The sequence below is a fragment of the Colossoma macropomum genome, unplaced genomic scaffold, assembly GCF_904425465.1.
Source record: "Colossoma macropomum unplaced genomic scaffold, Colossoma_macropomum, whole genome shotgun sequence".
NCBI lineage: Eukaryota > Metazoa > Chordata > Actinopteri > Characiformes > Serrasalmidae > Colossoma > Colossoma macropomum.
The window spans coordinates 21,912,436-21,929,931 of NW_023494796.1; the positions used below are offsets into that span (position 1 = coordinate 21,912,436).

Below are 17,496 nucleotides of genomic sequence, written 5' to 3' on the forward strand. Positions count from 1 at the left end.
TTCTGGCAGCGCTCGGAGCAGTACCTGCTTACTCAATCACCGAGATAGGTTCTCTGAGAACCCATCTCGGTGAAGAAAATGAGGAATTTTTCTCCAGAATTGAGAGTTCCTTCAGCACAGGTAAGTAGCTGTCCGAGAATAGTCTCTTGACTCCGCTCCCCAAAGAGTGTTTTGCACCCAAAAAAAAGGAAATAAGGCCAAGCTGTTTCTCCTTGTTTACGAGGCAGCAATTTTCCCTGCTTAGCATAATTAGCCACTGAAAACACAATGGAGTTGAGTCAATTGATAATGGCTACTATATTTACTTTGGCAATTTTGTTTCTTTTTTCTGGCCTACTCTTCATTGGGGGAAAACTTGAATGGCGTCTCACTGGACATTAAGGCAACTGCGATAAGTGTGATTTGTATAAAGGCAATTTCCAATTTCATAAAGCTTTTATTAAACTATAATAGAAGAGCATTGGCTGGAGAGGATCACTGTTTTGTTTGGGCATGAGGGCAATTCAAGTATTCCTTTTTCATTCAGTTTGGACTGTTCATGCTGATGTCATTTGAGATTGTGATGTGTCGCTAAGTTTAGCTTTTATCCTTGATATGGTCTGGCAATTCTGTAGTAATAGAATCACACTGTGTTGCTATCAAATATGAGACTTCATGGCAGTATTTTACAACGTTTGTGTGCTTTGACTGAGCTCTGGATTTAAGCATTGCAGGTAAGGCAAAATCATCATGTTTTTACGGAATGGTTTATGAAATTATCATACTGCCTCCAAAAATTAGCATCTCAGAATTCCTATTTAAGTGTGGCTTTAACCCTTTTAGTCATGGAGACATTTTTACTTAGAAGAGTGTTGGTATCAGTACTGGTGGAGCTCTACTGCGCTACACTCTTAAAAATAAAGGTGCTAAAAAAGTATTCTTTGAAGAGAAGCCATAGGAACACCACTGTTGGTTTCCTAAAGCAGTGATTCTCAAACCAGTCCTCAGGGACCCCAGGATGGTGCACGTTTTTGCTCCTGGCCAAATAATGACACAGATCTAGAGGAGGCCATCTGGAGGACCAGTTTGAGAACTACTGTGCAGAAGAACCTTTTAGTGCATGGTTCTTTAAAGAGCCTCTTTTGTAATTGAGATGTCTTAGTTGAAGAAACTTTTTTTCGAGTTTAAAGAACCTCATGATTTGACAGATCTATACCAATGAAATGTTTTTCCTAGTACATTCAAGCCAAGAACCACTGGAAATCTTTTGGAGTGATGCCGTCATTCTTAAAAAGGGGCATTTTTGGTTCCCTTAAGGACTTTTTAATGGGTGGTTCTGGATAACCAGTAACTAAAAGCATGAAGGTTCTAGAAAGAAACCGTAAACTGGCAAAGAACCTTTACAGTTTAAAAAGATTCTTTACACTCAGAAATCTCTTGGTCAAATGTGGTTCTTTGCCAAAAGTGGTTCTTCTATGGCATTAAACTAAGAACTCTTTGTGGCACCGTTTTAAGAGTTTCATTGGAAGGCACTGTAAAGCACTATCCATTGTAAATAAGATGTGCAAAAGTGAAGAACCTTTTAAAAGTTTCAAGAACCTCCCCATAATATAAAGTTTTTATAGCGATTAAAGAAAGGGTTCCTAGAACCAGATGACCAAACCAAGAACAACTAAGGAAACTTAATTTTTTTTAAGAGTGTACTTCACTACAGAATAAAACCACTATAAAGGGTTCTTTGGTGTGATCCCATAGAAGAGCCATATTTTACAGAACCTTTCAATGAATGGTTCTTTTAAAGAGCATAGGTTTTTTGCTGGAGTCATATGTCCAAGCCAAGAACCATTTAGGAACCTTTACTTTTAAGAGTGTAGACCTGCTGAGTTATGATCACGTGGGAATGTAGACTGCTTGTTGTTATGGATCTGAGGATGACAATCTGAGCAGCTGCTTTACCTGATGTCTTGGTAAGTGAGTTTTCCTGTCTCTCTCTTGGCCATGCTGTTCAGCGTTCTGTTGTGCGTACACGCTGTGGAGAACAATCTACACACTGTCAGCTCACTTAACTGTCTTTGAAGTAGCTGTTGAACACGAGCCTATATAGCGTTTTCCTTTCATTTGCTTGGGAAGAAAAGACTGAATTGCTCTAGTAAATTTGAATGTAATGACATGCATTGCTTTTGATAGTCTAGCCTTGGGACATGATATTCTAAGTGAATGTTCTGGTTTCTGTGTCTGCTACCAAATGCGTCTTTTTTTTCAAAGCTGTTTTCCTGCAGACGTTTTATTTACTGTTTTATTTGTCCCCGTCAATTGAGGCTCATTATGCATTGTGATTGTGTGAGGTTCTTATTTTTGCGGCGGGTCTCCGCTAACAAATAAGCCTGGACTGAAGCCCTCTCAGAAACGTTTTGATGTCGTACAATTTCAGAGCCACTTGAGGGCCTGTTTCAGACATTCTGCTGTTTGGTTGTCACAAGCTAAGTAGGCAGAGATTGTTGCTATTGCGAATTTTTTTTTTCTTCTAACACTGTAAAAAGAAGTGACACATCGCAGGCTTTACTGCTGAGAGAAAGAAAAGAGAGAGAGCTTCCTGGATAGTCACGTGCACTATTAAAGCGGACAGTGTGGCTCGGCCATCTGTGGCAGTCGCCGCATTGGAGCTGAACAGGCCGCTCGCCGTTTCCACCGGCAGGCCGGAGGAAGCAGAAGGAGAGCCAAGAGGAGCCATGGCACAAGTGCTGAGTCAGCAACATGGGCCAAACGCCATGCGCTTTCTAATTCTGGCCTATTGTTAGCGACCAGCGCAGTTGACCGCACAAGCTGCAGAATACGCAAACACAAACATGGGCAATGTAGACCAATCAATTCGACTTGTTTAGTAGGGATACAGCAGTTAGTTGACAAAGTTCATTATTAGTCAGTTAAAAAAAGGAAAAATATCAAAACAAGAGAAACTCAAATTGTCCCAGTACTTGTAATGTACTGCATCATAATGTATCTGTCAGAATAACGATGTGTATCATATAAACACTATAGAGCATTACAGAGTTCCATTGTTAAATTTATGGTGTGTCAACAATTGAAAAGTACTCTTTAATGCTATTTTTTATGTATGTGGTCATTCTTATAGATCGCATTATACTTCAGGAAGCATAGGGGGCGATATTGCTTCTACTGTTTCGTTGCAGCGTAAAAGAAGAAATCACTTCACAAAAAAACACTCTATAATGCTCTATAAAGTTTTACAGAGTGCATGTGGTCATACTGACGGATTGCAGTACACTAGAGAAAGTGTAGGTGGCGACATTGGTTGTCTTTCTCTAGCGCAAAAGTAAAAATCAGTTGTCACTCAGAGAGCTCTTTATAAAGCACTGTTGTGTTTTTCTGAGGCATGTGATCACACTGACAGAGTGCATTACACTACAGAAAGTGAAGGGGGTGATATCGGTTCTGGGTCAGTGTAGCTCAGAAGCAAAAATCATGTCACAGAAAGTGCTCTAAAATGCTTGGTCCAGATTTTATGATGGATGTGGTCACTCAGATTTCAGTACACTATAGGAAGTGTAGGAGGCAGTTTATGTTGAACAGTTTATGTGAATGATGCAGAAAGGAGAAAAATTGAGGATGGCATTGATTAATCAATAAATCAATAGTCAATTATTGTTGCAGCTCTGCTGTTTAGGCTTTATTGGCAATTACCTATGGTACTATTTTTGGTATCAACAAGTACCAAGCAAGCTGAGGTGACTTGGAAAAATGGCAGACTACTGATTAGTTGGAGAGAATAGTCACAAACACACATATGCTAATGTTAGCTACGTTGTTAGTGCACTCTCTTGTGTCGCAGTTGTTTTGGTACCATCAGCCTCTCCTGAACAATGTTTCTCTCCTTCATGTCACAGTAGTTTCATGTGGCGTCACTATGACGACCAGCTACGTTGCTTCTCTTGCTTCCACCTCTTGCTTCTACCTGCAGTAGAGTCGAGTAGTATCAAGCCAAGTTGAGCTGTACCACATGGTGGAAAAGCGCCATTAGATAAGCCAAAAGAGCTGGACTGCCCATTTCGAAAGTCACTGTGAACCCTCAGGTGCCATGCTGCTGTTGAAAGTCTTAGCCAAAGGCATAGTGCCAGCGGTCAGATGAATAAAGGCAGGGTCGTGATGACCTGCAGCTTTAAGACACTAAGTCAGCAATTTGCAGTATCCCACTCAGGATTCAAGCTAACACTCTGTGGTTGCTGTTGTGAAGTTCACTCAGTCACTGCCAGACTCCTGAAGGAGCTTGCTCTGTCCCGTCTCGCTCTCTCCTGCCAATGTTTTTCATTATGATAATAACGTTAGCTCCCGTTCAAGAGGTTCTGAAGGTCACAAACCATTATAGGGCCTTGGCTAAAGCCCGCTGCAAACTGTGATAAGGGCAGCCTTATAAGTTTATTGCATGTCACGCTGTATGAGATGATGCCTATAAAATCTCGGCCCAATTCTGTGGCCGACTGCGATATCATATTCACGTGTGCTGCATGCCGGATTATATGAGGCGTTCTCTGAAGAGAGGCCTGTAAGGCAAGAGAATTATTCAATTCTACTCCACCCTGTTGGTGCAAGTTATGTCATTTCATGCCGTGCTCTTATTGGTGCATCATAGCAGTGGTTACATTCCAGAATTCTGGAAACTGACCACATCTCTTTGTAAGCCATCTTTGGTCGCAGCTCACTAAATTGGCTCTTTGTACACACGTCACCTTAAATGGATTGATGTTATTTGATGTTTTTCTGCAAAGTATGCTGGCTATTGTAGTGAGACAACAGTGATAAAGAGGCAAAAAGAATGACCCTGCACTACAGAATGTTAAATGACATATAACATATTACACTCTAGTCGTCAGCAGGAATGCCTCTTTAAGAGGTTCCATGGAAAATATTTTTTCCAGGTTTGCAGCCTTTCTCTTCTGGAAAAGTCTTGTTTTCCAGTGGGAGCCACCATAAGCAGTGGAGAAGAGCCACAGTAGCATAAGTCCCATGGACAGTGGCGGTATTTAATTGCTGTCATCGCAGAGGGGGGCTGCCATGTGGTGCTTAAAAGGGCCTGTGGGCATAGGAAAGCCAGACTCGCAGGTGCATTTGTGCTTTTTCCAAATTAGTCTCATTTTATTCTAATTCTTTCCCCTGTTGAAAATGGACAAGCCCTCTTTTTAATTACGCCTTCCAAATCCTCTGAAATTAACGTGTTCGCTTGTCCAGTAACTGGGCCGCTATTAGGATTTTTTTCTGCTTTTACTTCTAAATATTACCCAGTTGCCTCAAACATCAGTGTCTATGTAGTTGATGTGTTTTGATGTCAACATGCTCTTTTCATTCTGCTTTTTTTGGGTGTTGTTGGTTTTAATTTCTTTTGCTTTTGGCTAAAATGCAAAAGCCATGTGAACTCAATATCCACCGTATACTACTTGGCAAACAAATGGACATTTTTTTTAGCCCCATAGTGCCCATGTGATGTATGTTTCTTCGCTGATATAATTAATGGAAAAGAACTGCACCACATGGGGCATGTTCTGGCGCTAATCTTATCAAAGTCTTTGAAAGTACTATAATTCCCACCACTAATGCAGACTCAAAGGAGGAGACGTAAACCAAGTCTAGCTGCTGATTTTTGCCAAGCAACAGTCTCTGATTGATGGGCTCTTATAATATCATGATGTCCTTCTTGAGTTTCAAGCTCAAATTTGAAAACCAGGGACCGTATATCGACTTATAGATAAACAAGGCCATGATCATCAGCATTTATTGTTGACACACCATTTTGTATATGCAAAGTGAAGAATATGCATGCATTTCTTGTTCAAAAATAGGGATGCCTTGTCAAGGATATTACAGTAACTGACTTTCTTTTTTGTATATTTTTACTAATATACTCTAAACTGATTAAGAAAACTGTGTACAGAATTTATATTTACTGATTTGTCCTTGAGCCAGCTCTGTTCAAATAGTAGTTTTACTTGGCGAAATATAACTTATGTGTGGATTTTAGAGTGAACGTTACACTTTAAAACTTCTACTTTCAAATGATATGCGCCCTGCTTAAGGACATTTCCTAATTTTAACTATTTCTTAGTTTTGAACATTTAGTCCTCAGGTTTTCTTTCCCCCTCGGATGAAAATGGAAACTTTCTAATTTTAAAAGTAAGAAAAGTAGTGATCTGTATTGATAACTTTGTCCAGATTTATCAGTTTTATTGCAATCGTTGTTAAAGTGGAATTGTAACAAAATACATAAATGTATATGGACGTATACTAAATAATTTTGCAGGAATATGTCTAGTAAGGTCATCTAAATGATGATAATCATTGTAAAACAAGCTAATAAGCCTGATTTGTTTGAGAGAGGGATGGTTCTCATGATTTTTTTCACAATAATGTAGAAATATGGGCTGAAGAAGCTGGGGGAAAGCAATTATTTTGTCTTGCTTCTCTCAGAGATCCAATCTCTGTTGTAAAAAGAGATATATTAGTATAAATTCAGTTTGTCAGCATTTGACTTTATGCCAAAGCATAGAGATCTCGCTTGATATTCAGCGACAATATCTCCAGCTTGTCAATAGCAGTGACATGCAGAAAAAACGATATGACATGATACCGATGGTCTCGGTAAAGAAGAAAGCCAGACGTGAGGAGAAAACACTGAATTAGTGTTTTTCAATGGCCTCTACTAAAATGTATTTATTGGAAGGAACGTGGAGCATATAAATCCTCTGCTGTGAGGGAGGAGGGAAAAAAAGAGAAAGAACGAGGGAGGGGAGGGGGAGTGTAGAATAAAAAGAGGAGTAGGATCAATATGAAATAGGCTCTGCTGGCTCCCCAGGTGAACTGGAAGGAGAGCGGCCTGGGATCAATACTGCGGGTCGATGGAGGAGAGAAACTACAGGGATGAAAACCTCTGTCTCTTCTCGCAGGGAAGAATGCGGGAAATCTCTGCGAAGGCCAAGATTAAATGGAGACACTGGGCTTGATGACATAGGATGCATCATAGCTGCAAAAAAACTAAATTGACATTATGATAATGTGTTATGGTGATAAACTATGTAATTACGGGGGGCATGAATGTCTAAACATTAGCCCTGTCACTGAGAGATTGTACCATGTAATTACGTCATTTTTGAGTATACTGCAGGCTTCGCCGGTATTTCTAAACCGTGCATGTATCCTAAAAAATCTACTTTAGACCAGTAGACATTTCACTGCTCTTTCCCTGAGTGTGTTCTTTCTTTTCTTTTGTGAGGTTGGATAGGCTTTACAAAACTTTAGCAAAAAAGTCCCATTTAGCCTAATTAAAATTGTAGCACCTTTTATTCTGGTTCACTACAGATGAGTTGATTTTCAAGTTTTCTCTGCTACAGTACTGAGCTTGGACTGGTGCTGTAATCAACGACTGATCTGCCCCAAGTACGTGGCCTTTCACTTGTATACAAAGTATACGGTCATATGTCCAAGAACCTTCAGTCAAATTACATGTTTTATTGATTTTCTAAGGGTGCAAATCTTGGTGCACAACTTTGTTTATTTGAGTTTAACATATTGGGAAAAACAGAAAATATAAAATGTGCCCATAACTTTTGCACAGGCCACAGTTTGTTGTATTTTTCCCCAGTATGTTAAACTCAGCAAGCAAACAGTAATTGTGTATTAAAATCTACAGACGTTTGTTCTCTGTAGGGGATGTGTTAATTTACTTTGACTTAGAAAATCAACAAAACGTCTTTTAACCAAGGTGGCAAAACCATTGCACATGACTGTATATCATTTGAATATGATATTCAAATCCTTATTAGTATTACACTACACAGGGGTGAACGATTTAGTTTACTAAATAGCAAGAAAAATTTGAACACATTCTCATCATCAGTCAGAATCCGTCTGTCACGTAAACAGACCAACATTAGTTGCTTGAGCCTGGCTGAAGCTAGCTTCTTCTTCGTAGTCATAGCCTTAACATTTTATTAATTTTTGATCTATTATTGCAACTGTTGTTGTTTATTGGTTTTGCTTAATGATGAACAGCAGACAGTAACTGTGTTAGAGTCTTAGTTCTTAACCATACAGAGCCATTTGTTTTGCCAGAGAGTTCTATTCAGTGATTCAGTGGTCATCATCAACGATAGCTAACATTCCTCTGTCCAGTGTGTGTGCATTGTGGGAGGTTATAGTGCCCTCAAAATCACTCTAAAGTACCATTTTAGAATCCAGACACTAAAAGAACTGCGGACAGACTCAATAGCGCACTTAAACAGCACGTTTTCACATATCGTTAAGTAGTTAGTGTGTCGAGTCTTTGCCTCAAAAAACTGCAGGGATATTTTTCCACATCTCCAAAGTTCAGTCTTAGAAGTTGGTTGCATTTTCTGATTCTCACAATCCAAGTAATCCAAACACATTCAGTGATGTTAAGGTCTGGACTCTGAGGTTCCATTGTTCTGATAACACCAGCAGCTTCTTTGTTTCATTGCCAATCCTTTTCCTTTTTTCAGTAAGGGCTTCTTGACAGCTACACATCTTTTCAGACTCATAGTGTTGAGTTGTCTGCTCCCAGTGGAAGGATGGATAGAAATCTGTGTTTTTTTTTCAGATCTAAATCAATAGTGGAGCTAGATTTTCTCTTCTCTCTCAAAGATGCAAACTTTAAGCTCTGTTTATCTCATGGGGACAGTTTTGGTGGTCTACCAGGTCTTACAGGTGGGTCTTAGGAGTCCCATTTTCTCTCTTTTATATCCATTTTTTGAACTTTAGTTTTGGAAACTTCTGTCTTTATGTCCTACTTTCCCCTTTCTTATGCAATTGGATTATCATATCTAATCTCCTCAGAAATATCTCCCATAACTAGTGCACAATGTCCATTTTTGACTGGAAATGAAAAAAATTAAGGGAGGGTCTCTGACCTTTGCACAGTAGTGTACTTTGGCAAAACTGATTTGTGCTCTACAATCTCTAATTAGGTTCAGTGGGATTGCCAATGTGGGCAGAGCATGGATCAGTTAAAGAGTAAACAAGATTTTATGAATAGTGAGTGCAAAATCTGTATAGTAACATAGCAACATAACATTGTAACGTTTGATAATGATCTAATTTATTTTTTGTTATATGTTTGATTTTTCCTAGTGTTGTTTCTTAAATATAGTTGTTGACACCATGTTTTTGCTGGAGTCTTTTAGTCCATTCCAGCTTGTCCTCAAACCTTAGCAAAACTAAGCATTGCGTTCACCCACCCTTAGTTATATGGGTCAGAAAGGGGGTTGAAGGACATTTTGGCTGCATTATGAGAAGCTTCTTGTCAGTTTATTACCAAGTGAAGAGTCCTAATTACAGGCATGCTGCGATACTCAATTTTATTTTAGCAGTGTTCTAGCGGTTTGCAACATCAGAAGCTGTTGATGTTCACACCAAAGCCATTTATTGTTCCATCTGGAGTAGGAGCAGGACTGTGTATGTGTGTGAGGGGGATTCGGTGTCATTTATTTCACTCTGTGTGACTCATAGTGGTTCATATTCATTGCGCCACACTATGACTCTCTGGCCCCCGTCTGCTTACAGAGCCATATGAGGACTCTGTGGTGAAACCATTTAAAAAGGGGGAAAAAAAACAGCAGCATTTGCGGTTGGAATAAAGGAGATTAAAATACATCTGCACAAATGCATCTGTAAATAAGTTAGAGGTTTATTTTTTATTGCACGCAGTGCTGTGCAAAAGTCAGAGACACACCCTTCATGTATTTAATTTCCAGTCAAAACAGCCTTTAAATAAAATTAAGAATAAGAAATAAAATATGAAAAATATTTCTGAGGAGATTAGAGATAAAATACTCCTTTTGCATAAGCAAGAGAAACGTCAAAGGAAAGAGTTTCCAAAACTGGAGTTCAAAGAAAGTTTAAAAGATGCAGAGAAAATGGGACTCCTGACAACCACCTGCAAGGGCTGGTAGACCTCTAACACTGTCCCCATCAGATGAACAGAACTTAAAGCTTTCATCTTTGAGAGAGAAGAAATCAAGCTCCACTCCACTCAGATCTAAAATAATCCGTAGGTGTTTCTGTCCATCCTTCCACTGTGAGAAGACAACTCAACACTCTGAGTCTGAAAGGATGTGTAGCTGTCAAGAAGCTGTTACTGAGAGCAGGATATTTGCAAATTAAATGAAGAATCTTCCAGTGTTCTCTGAACAATGGACTGGCCACCCCAGAGTCCAGACCTCAGCATTGCGTTGAATGCTGTTGGGATTACTTGGATTGTGAGAGGCAGAAAGTGCAACCTAGTTCTAAGGTGTGGAAAAATATCCCTGCAGATTTCTGAAAGCACTGAAAGCAGGTCTCCTGAAATAAATGGTAATTGTTATAAAGAGTGAACACACAAAATACTAAAAAAAGTGATGTTAAGTTGTTGAGGCTTCTGTTAAATATGTTTTCTGCATTTTTTCTTTAATACTAAAAAGTAAGTTACTAACTAAATGAGGGGTGATCTTTGCCTTTTACACAGTACTATACGTTAATAGCCATTACTACAGCGCCTATGCTCTTAAAACTAAGGGTTCTGAACTGGTTATTGGCCTCAAGAAGCAATATCTAATTGGAGTAGAGCCCTTATGTGTAAGTTCTTTAAATTTCAAAAAATTATTTCACCCTTCCGCATCTCGTTTGGAAAACTGGTTATTTAAAGAAGCATCCATTAAAAAGGTATTTAAGTGCTCTTCTATTGCATCCTTTCAAGGAACCCTTTTGGCACCTTTCTTTTTAAGACTGCAGGCTGATTTGAGCCAGGTCTTAGTCCTGGCCAGAAGAGGAGGTTTGGCCAGAGCAGGCAAATAAAGGGGCCGGTGAAAGTTATATCAATTCCAGCTGGGAGTACCCCCTGCAAGTTCAGTGGAGTCCGTGACGATTTATCTCAGCAGGGCCGTACTAAGAGTCATTACACTGAGGGCCAGCATGATTTCTTGAGGGCACACTTTCATCTGCCCCACAGTGTCCCACAGAGCCGTTCTTGTTGCCTCATGTCTTCCAGGCTTTTTTTTTTACTTCAGGTTTTGAGGAATGAACCATGCTCATTTGTCAAGCAGGGTGCCAGAACTAAGGATGCTGTGGCAAACGATACTTCAAGACGTTTTCATGATACAATACACTATATGCCCAAAAGTTTGCAGACAGGTTTGCCCCCCTTTGCTACAGTAACAGCCTCTACTCTCCTGAGAATATGTTTGAACATTGCTGTGAGGATTTGATTGCACAAGAGCATTAGTGAGTTCAGGTGCTGATGCTGGATGATTAGTTTTGGATCTCACATGTCATGCCTAGTCATCCCAAATTATTGGATGTTGCTCCTTCACTCCTTGCACTGCTTCACAACCCAATGCTGAGGAGCTTTATCTACCTCTAGCTGACACTTAGCGTTGGGCATGGTGACCTTAAGCTCAGGTGTGACTGCTCTAGAGCATCACATTCTGTTGGTTGGTGCTTTTCTGTGGCAATTATACAACTTTTGAGCTCTTTACTTTTTGTATGGCCTTTCCTCAAATGTGTTTTTCCAATGCACACAGCCTGTAAACTGCATGTTTATGGTCTTGCACCAGTTCCTTAACATGCAGGCAGAGTGCGTCCAAATTACATCTGAAAAAGGCTTAGCAAATCAAGCCCTTATTTGTTTGTTTTTTTTGTTTGTTTTAAACGCATAAATTATTGAAATCGGACTGCTGCAGTCTTCGTTTAGAGTTGCTGCATAACATTGCATTTACAGTTTAAAATGCTACACTGCTGCAGGAGACTGTGTTGTTGTAGCTGTTTGAAACATCTGCTCCAGCTAGTCAACCTCTTCCCAAGTTCCTAACTGGCTGCATCAGATCTACTAAAGTTAAGTAAGAGAGGCACAGCTTATTGGGTACGGGTTGGAACTAAATTCTGCTAGAAGGTAGTTTTCCAAGACCAGCGTTAGAGACCACTGCTATACATGATGTATCTCAACAGTGTGACGTGCTACATATATTTATATATATACATAAAATTAATATAATTTAAAATAAATTTCCGTGTTGATAAAAACTGAATTGTGTGCTGTAGTTTCTCATTAGGTTGCCAACAATCTGTAAAGCTTTTAACAAGTGCAATAAAAGGACGCATTTGTGGGTGGAGCACGGATACAGTAAACAGTAACTAGAAACTGAAGCCTGGAACAAATGCATACATGCACTTGGTCCCAAAAGCACAAGCTGTTCCTGTACAGGCATTGTAATCATGCAACGATTTTTGATTCTAGCTACGAAACTTCAATCCATGAAAATGGTACCCCAGAAGCTGTAGAATGATAGAACGAAGCACAGTGAGTTGACTTTCTTATGCCAATTTAGCAAACAGTGTATTGTAACTGCATAAACTGCATAGGAACAAGCAGGTGATTGGTTGGTTGCCTGTTATGACGTCATTGTATTTAATGAAAATGCACTTGTGAGTGGAGAATGAAACGGTTACAAATGAACCCTCTGCCTTGGTTCACAGAAGTTTCTGTCTTGGTCAAACAAATCGGCCATCCCCCGTCTTTAATGGTGAGCTGGAGTATCTGTTAACAGGATTAATATCACATTTCATTCCGTTCGCTGTTTCATGAATCACGGTCGTGCGAAACGCGATGCTATTGATAAGAGTAATTTGCCTGTCCACTTCTGTAATGGACACTCGCGGACAGCAGTTTTTCATCACCCATCTAAAGACTGAGTTTAGCTTCCCTCTCTTTATTTCAACAGTCAAGAGAGCACAAATAAGGCAGAAAGTAATGATTCTTTGTGCTCTTGACGAAAGTATTTCTCCCCTGACACAGATATGAAAGTAAGCACAGCTGCTGATGCAGCGAGCCAGCGCCATAAAGGCAGCTATGTGGGCGTCATGAGTGGAGATTGCAGTTGAGAGGAGATTTAATGTTATACAATATTAACCCATTTGGATGAAGCGCAATGAGAAAGAGGAATTTTCGAGAAGGCAGATTAAATGTAAAAGGCCACCTTGCTTTTACAGCCATTTTTCCCTGCTGTTGTCTCAGCGAATGGAGCTCGTAGCTCTATTTTTATCTGGATTATTTCAGAGTAGAATAAGAGGAGAATGGCTACTACACTATCAATATTTTAATATGTGCCGTTCCATAAAGTTAATCATTAATGATGATGGTTGTTCTGTGACTAAGGCTGCTCGCCCTCTGTGCTAATGGAAGGAACAGGATGCAGATATTCTTATCATGATATTAGTGACCAAAATGGTCACAGATATTAGTATTATCGGGATTTTATTAAGATTCTTGCCCAGAGATGTTTGAAAAGCAGAAATGCAGATACCACCCTTCATTTGTTTAATTTGCAGTCAGAGCAGCTGTGAAGGACTAGGTACTACTACATTAAGTCGTTCATTGTTCAGCATGAAAATTAACAACAAAACAATACACAGAAGCCTCAACAACTATATCTAAAGTTTTTTTCAGTATTTAGTGTCCACTCTTTGCCTTTATTATAGCCTCTTTCAGGAGGCTTGCTATTATTTTTTAAAAATCTGCAGGGATTTTTTTCCACACCTCCAAAGCTCAGTCCTAGAAGTTGGTTGTATTTTCTGCTTATTTTAAAACAGCAAGTAGTGCAAGACCATATTCACTAAAAAAGCATGAAGTACATTCTTAAAGATGGCTCTTCAGGGGTTCTTTAGTAAAGACAACTGTTTTATTTAGAACCATGAGCTATATAGAACCATTTCATGCTAAAATCGTTCTTTGGATGGTGAAATGGTTCTTCAGATTGATGGAGAATATATAGCACCAAACAGGGTTCTGCTGTTGTTGCATTGTCAAGCGTGCAACAATAGGAAAACCATTTTTGGTGCTGCATAACTATATCTCTATATAAAACCATATACTACACATTCTCTATTAATGTGAAGAAGCCTTTCACCATGCAAAGAACCATTTCAGTATGAAATGGTTCTATATAGAACTCATGGTTTTAAATAGAACCATTCCCTTATCTAAATAACCCTTTTAAAAACATCCTTTTTAGTGTTGTTTCCAATATAGAGCAGCAGTGGTTATACATTTTAGTGCAAAATAATGCCAGCACTATTTTCTATTTGAAGAACCCTCCTCTGAAATGTTCTTTAGGGTGATAGGATGGTTATCAGTTTTTTAGTGAATGGTCCTTATTTTCGCTCTACATCACCACTCACAGCACATAGTGATAGAGGAAAAAAACACTAGTCTGGGGGTCCCTGAAGACCAGTTTGAGAACCACTCCTGTATAACACCAAAACCAACTGCAATTCAAATAAATGTGAAATTATCACCAGCAGTATTAGGGGGTGTTCAGACAAGACCTTCTTAAACATGAGATGTGCTGCATTAAATTAAAAGACAGCTGCTTATAATGAAAAGACACACACTCGAGAGAGTTCAAAAAGTGTCATCTGAATGCCCCCCTGCTGTTTACTGTTCAGAGTGTAACTGTAAACATGTGCTGTCCTGCTGTGTGCTTTACAGGAGATTCTAGAAGTAGACTATTTAAGTCCACTGTGACTTTTTAAAAAGGTGGTAATCATCGATTATTATGGGAACGTTACATTTTAAAGTAGTATAATTATTATGTTGTTCACTAAAAAACTGGTAACCATTCACTCTCTCTCTCTGTATTACATAAAATCTACTGTCTTGTTTCTGGAAGTTCATGTTAGTGTAAACGTCACAGTCGTACATGAATGTGAATGGACTCACCTTGTTGATATTGAAGAAAAGTTGATATTGTCAGTTAAATTGAACTGAAGCGGAGTAAGCATTGTGTTTCCTACAGAATTTTTATATGTACCAGCTGGAACATCACTGAGGAACCAGAGTCAGAACCATGGACAGTTCCCAGCAATACTTATCCTGCAACAGTTATAACAGCTTAAAGGGCCCATATTGTCAAGTTTCCTCACTCTTTAAATTGAGTTACATAGAGAATGTAAACATAATTGTACATTCACTTCCCAGGTCATACCATCCATATTTTAAAACAGCTGCAAGAAAGCTTGTTTTGAAATTTGTTGATTTTGTAATATCAGAGAAATACATTTGCATAGACTATGAAAAAATATTTTCACTTTCAACTTTCTGTAAAATTTAATGCTTAGTACTAATTTTAAAAAAAAAAAGTTAAATGCATATAATAAACCACACATATACTGTTTTCTTACATCTTGCTGTTATTTTACAGAAATGAGGCGTAAATTGTTGAATTAGAGTAATTGTTGAATTACAGTAAAAGGCAGTATATCAAAGAAAATTGACTGTAATTTTACAGATTTTAGTCATTATTTAGAAAATATACTTTTGCTGTTAAATGTGAAATGATACATTGTAGAGAAATGTACCAAGTCACGATTGTTCATAGTGGTGGTGATAGGAACCAGACATCTGTAGAGTTCAATGCCTTTAAAAGCTCCCTCACACAAAGCACCATTTTCACATCAAAATTGTCTGACCTTGTTTGCATCTCAGTGACTGCATTATGCTGACATTTTAAAAATTGGTGGAATTCACCTTTAACACAGAAGTTAAAAGGAGCATTTCAGTCCACACTGCTATTTAAATAGGGCACAATATCAGGCAGCCAGTCAGAACAGAAATCGTTTTCCTACATAAGTATTAAAGGCACAGTAAAGTATTGTAAGGCATAAAGAGAGGTTGGAAAATGCTTGTGTAAAAATAAACTGTTTTTGGTACATAAACCCACACAAAGTGGCACAGAAGTGGCTCTCAATGCTAAGAATAAAATACAATATTTAGGACATGAGGCCTTTTATAACAGTATGAGATTCACATCTTACCACAAGCAAGGTCACAAATACACTGTAGATTTCTTTGGCGAGATGACATCAGATATGCTGTACTTACAAGCAGCTCACATATTAATGTCATGTAAGCAAAAATGACAGCAGCTGTATGTATTCGATTCCAATTAGCATGTGTCCACATCCGGGAAAAGGCCACCGACGAGCCATGAATTGATTTGACAGTCTAATTTAATACAGTGGAATTCACTAGGAGCTGAGTTTAGAAGACCCTAGACCTGGAATGCAGCTGGATTTAATGCGTAGAGGAATTCAGCCTCAGCTGTTCAGTTGGTTTGTGGTGGTTTTAGGGCTGCCAGGATTAGTTCAATAAACTGGATCACCTGATTTAAAAAAATGAATACACTTAACATTGACCACCTCTGTGCTTTAGCAATGAGTAATTGATGGAAAACATGATCATAATACACATTTTAAATGTTTTTTTTTACTGTAAGAAAATTAGCTGCTAATGTGGCCTCCTAATGTGTTTTTCTATAAAAAAGGATCTTTGATAGACTATGCGTTAGTTATTAGTTAGACAGCGACTGTATCTGCCACTGCTAATACTGATATTTAATTTGCATTAGTGAACAATATAATTGCTAATACTGCCAGTATTTTTATCAGGCACTTTATCTGCTAATATCAATATGATTCTGATATCCTCCAAACAATGTGTGGTTTATTATTCAGTTCACTTGTATTGTTTGGTCTTTTTAAAAACTCAATGTATAATTTCTAGAATTTAAAGGGAGAGAAGGGAGAGGGAAAAGCCCAGTCATTACTACATGGATATGTGTAAACCACAAGCCTACTTCACTCTGATAGGCTGTATCTAGGATAGTCTAGATTTGGTCCTTGACCCTCGGAAAAGACCGAGATGCATATCAGTGATAGTTAAAAAAAATTCGATACACTGTTTTAATTATTTATTTTCAAGTTTTCAATAGTTTATTGAAATCTGTGAACCTCCAGTTAACATAACTGGTACATTACTTGATTACTGACATAATCAATAGTGACATTTCACCAATTTCCCAAAACATCTGTATAATTCAGTGGTTGAGATGTAAACAAAGTCATTCAGAGTGATCTAATTGTAGAGAAGCTTACCAAGATTTCTTTCAGATTTCTTTACAGTGCTGATAGGAACCAGGTGTCTCGATGTTTTTAACACAAACATAACATAAAATAGTGGTATATGTGCATGTATGGTATATGTGCATGTATGGAAAACATTTTCCTATCAAAACTATCATAGAATCATAAAAGCAGTGTAATCATAAACATTTCGTATAATATCTTTCTGTGAGGGAGCTTTTAGAGGTGTTATATGCTTCAGACATCTGGTTTGAATCACCACCACTGTGAACAATTCTGACAAAGTTTTTCCAGAAAGGAGCATTTCTCATTAAACCACTCTGAATGACTTTGTTTACATCTTAACCATTTAATAATGCAGACATTTCAGCAGAATCCCCCTTTAACATAGCAATTTTCACACAGTTAGTACTGAAATATTTCCCTTGTGTTGGGAGCTCTTATAGTGGTGCATTGAAAGTTTATGCGTGTTATATAAATGATGAATTTGTTCAGAGTGGTTTGATGTGAAATAGTTTGTTTCATAGGAACTTGAATACACTG

General features: G+C 38.4%; 1 protein-coding gene across 1 annotated transcript in view; it reads left to right on the forward strand.

Annotated features, from left to right (window-relative positions):
• Nucleotides 1–17,496, forward strand: part of LOC118816636 (neurexin-1a-like) — a 524,474-nt gene that overhangs the window by 44,791 nt on the left and 462,187 nt on the right. The window lies entirely within an intron of this gene.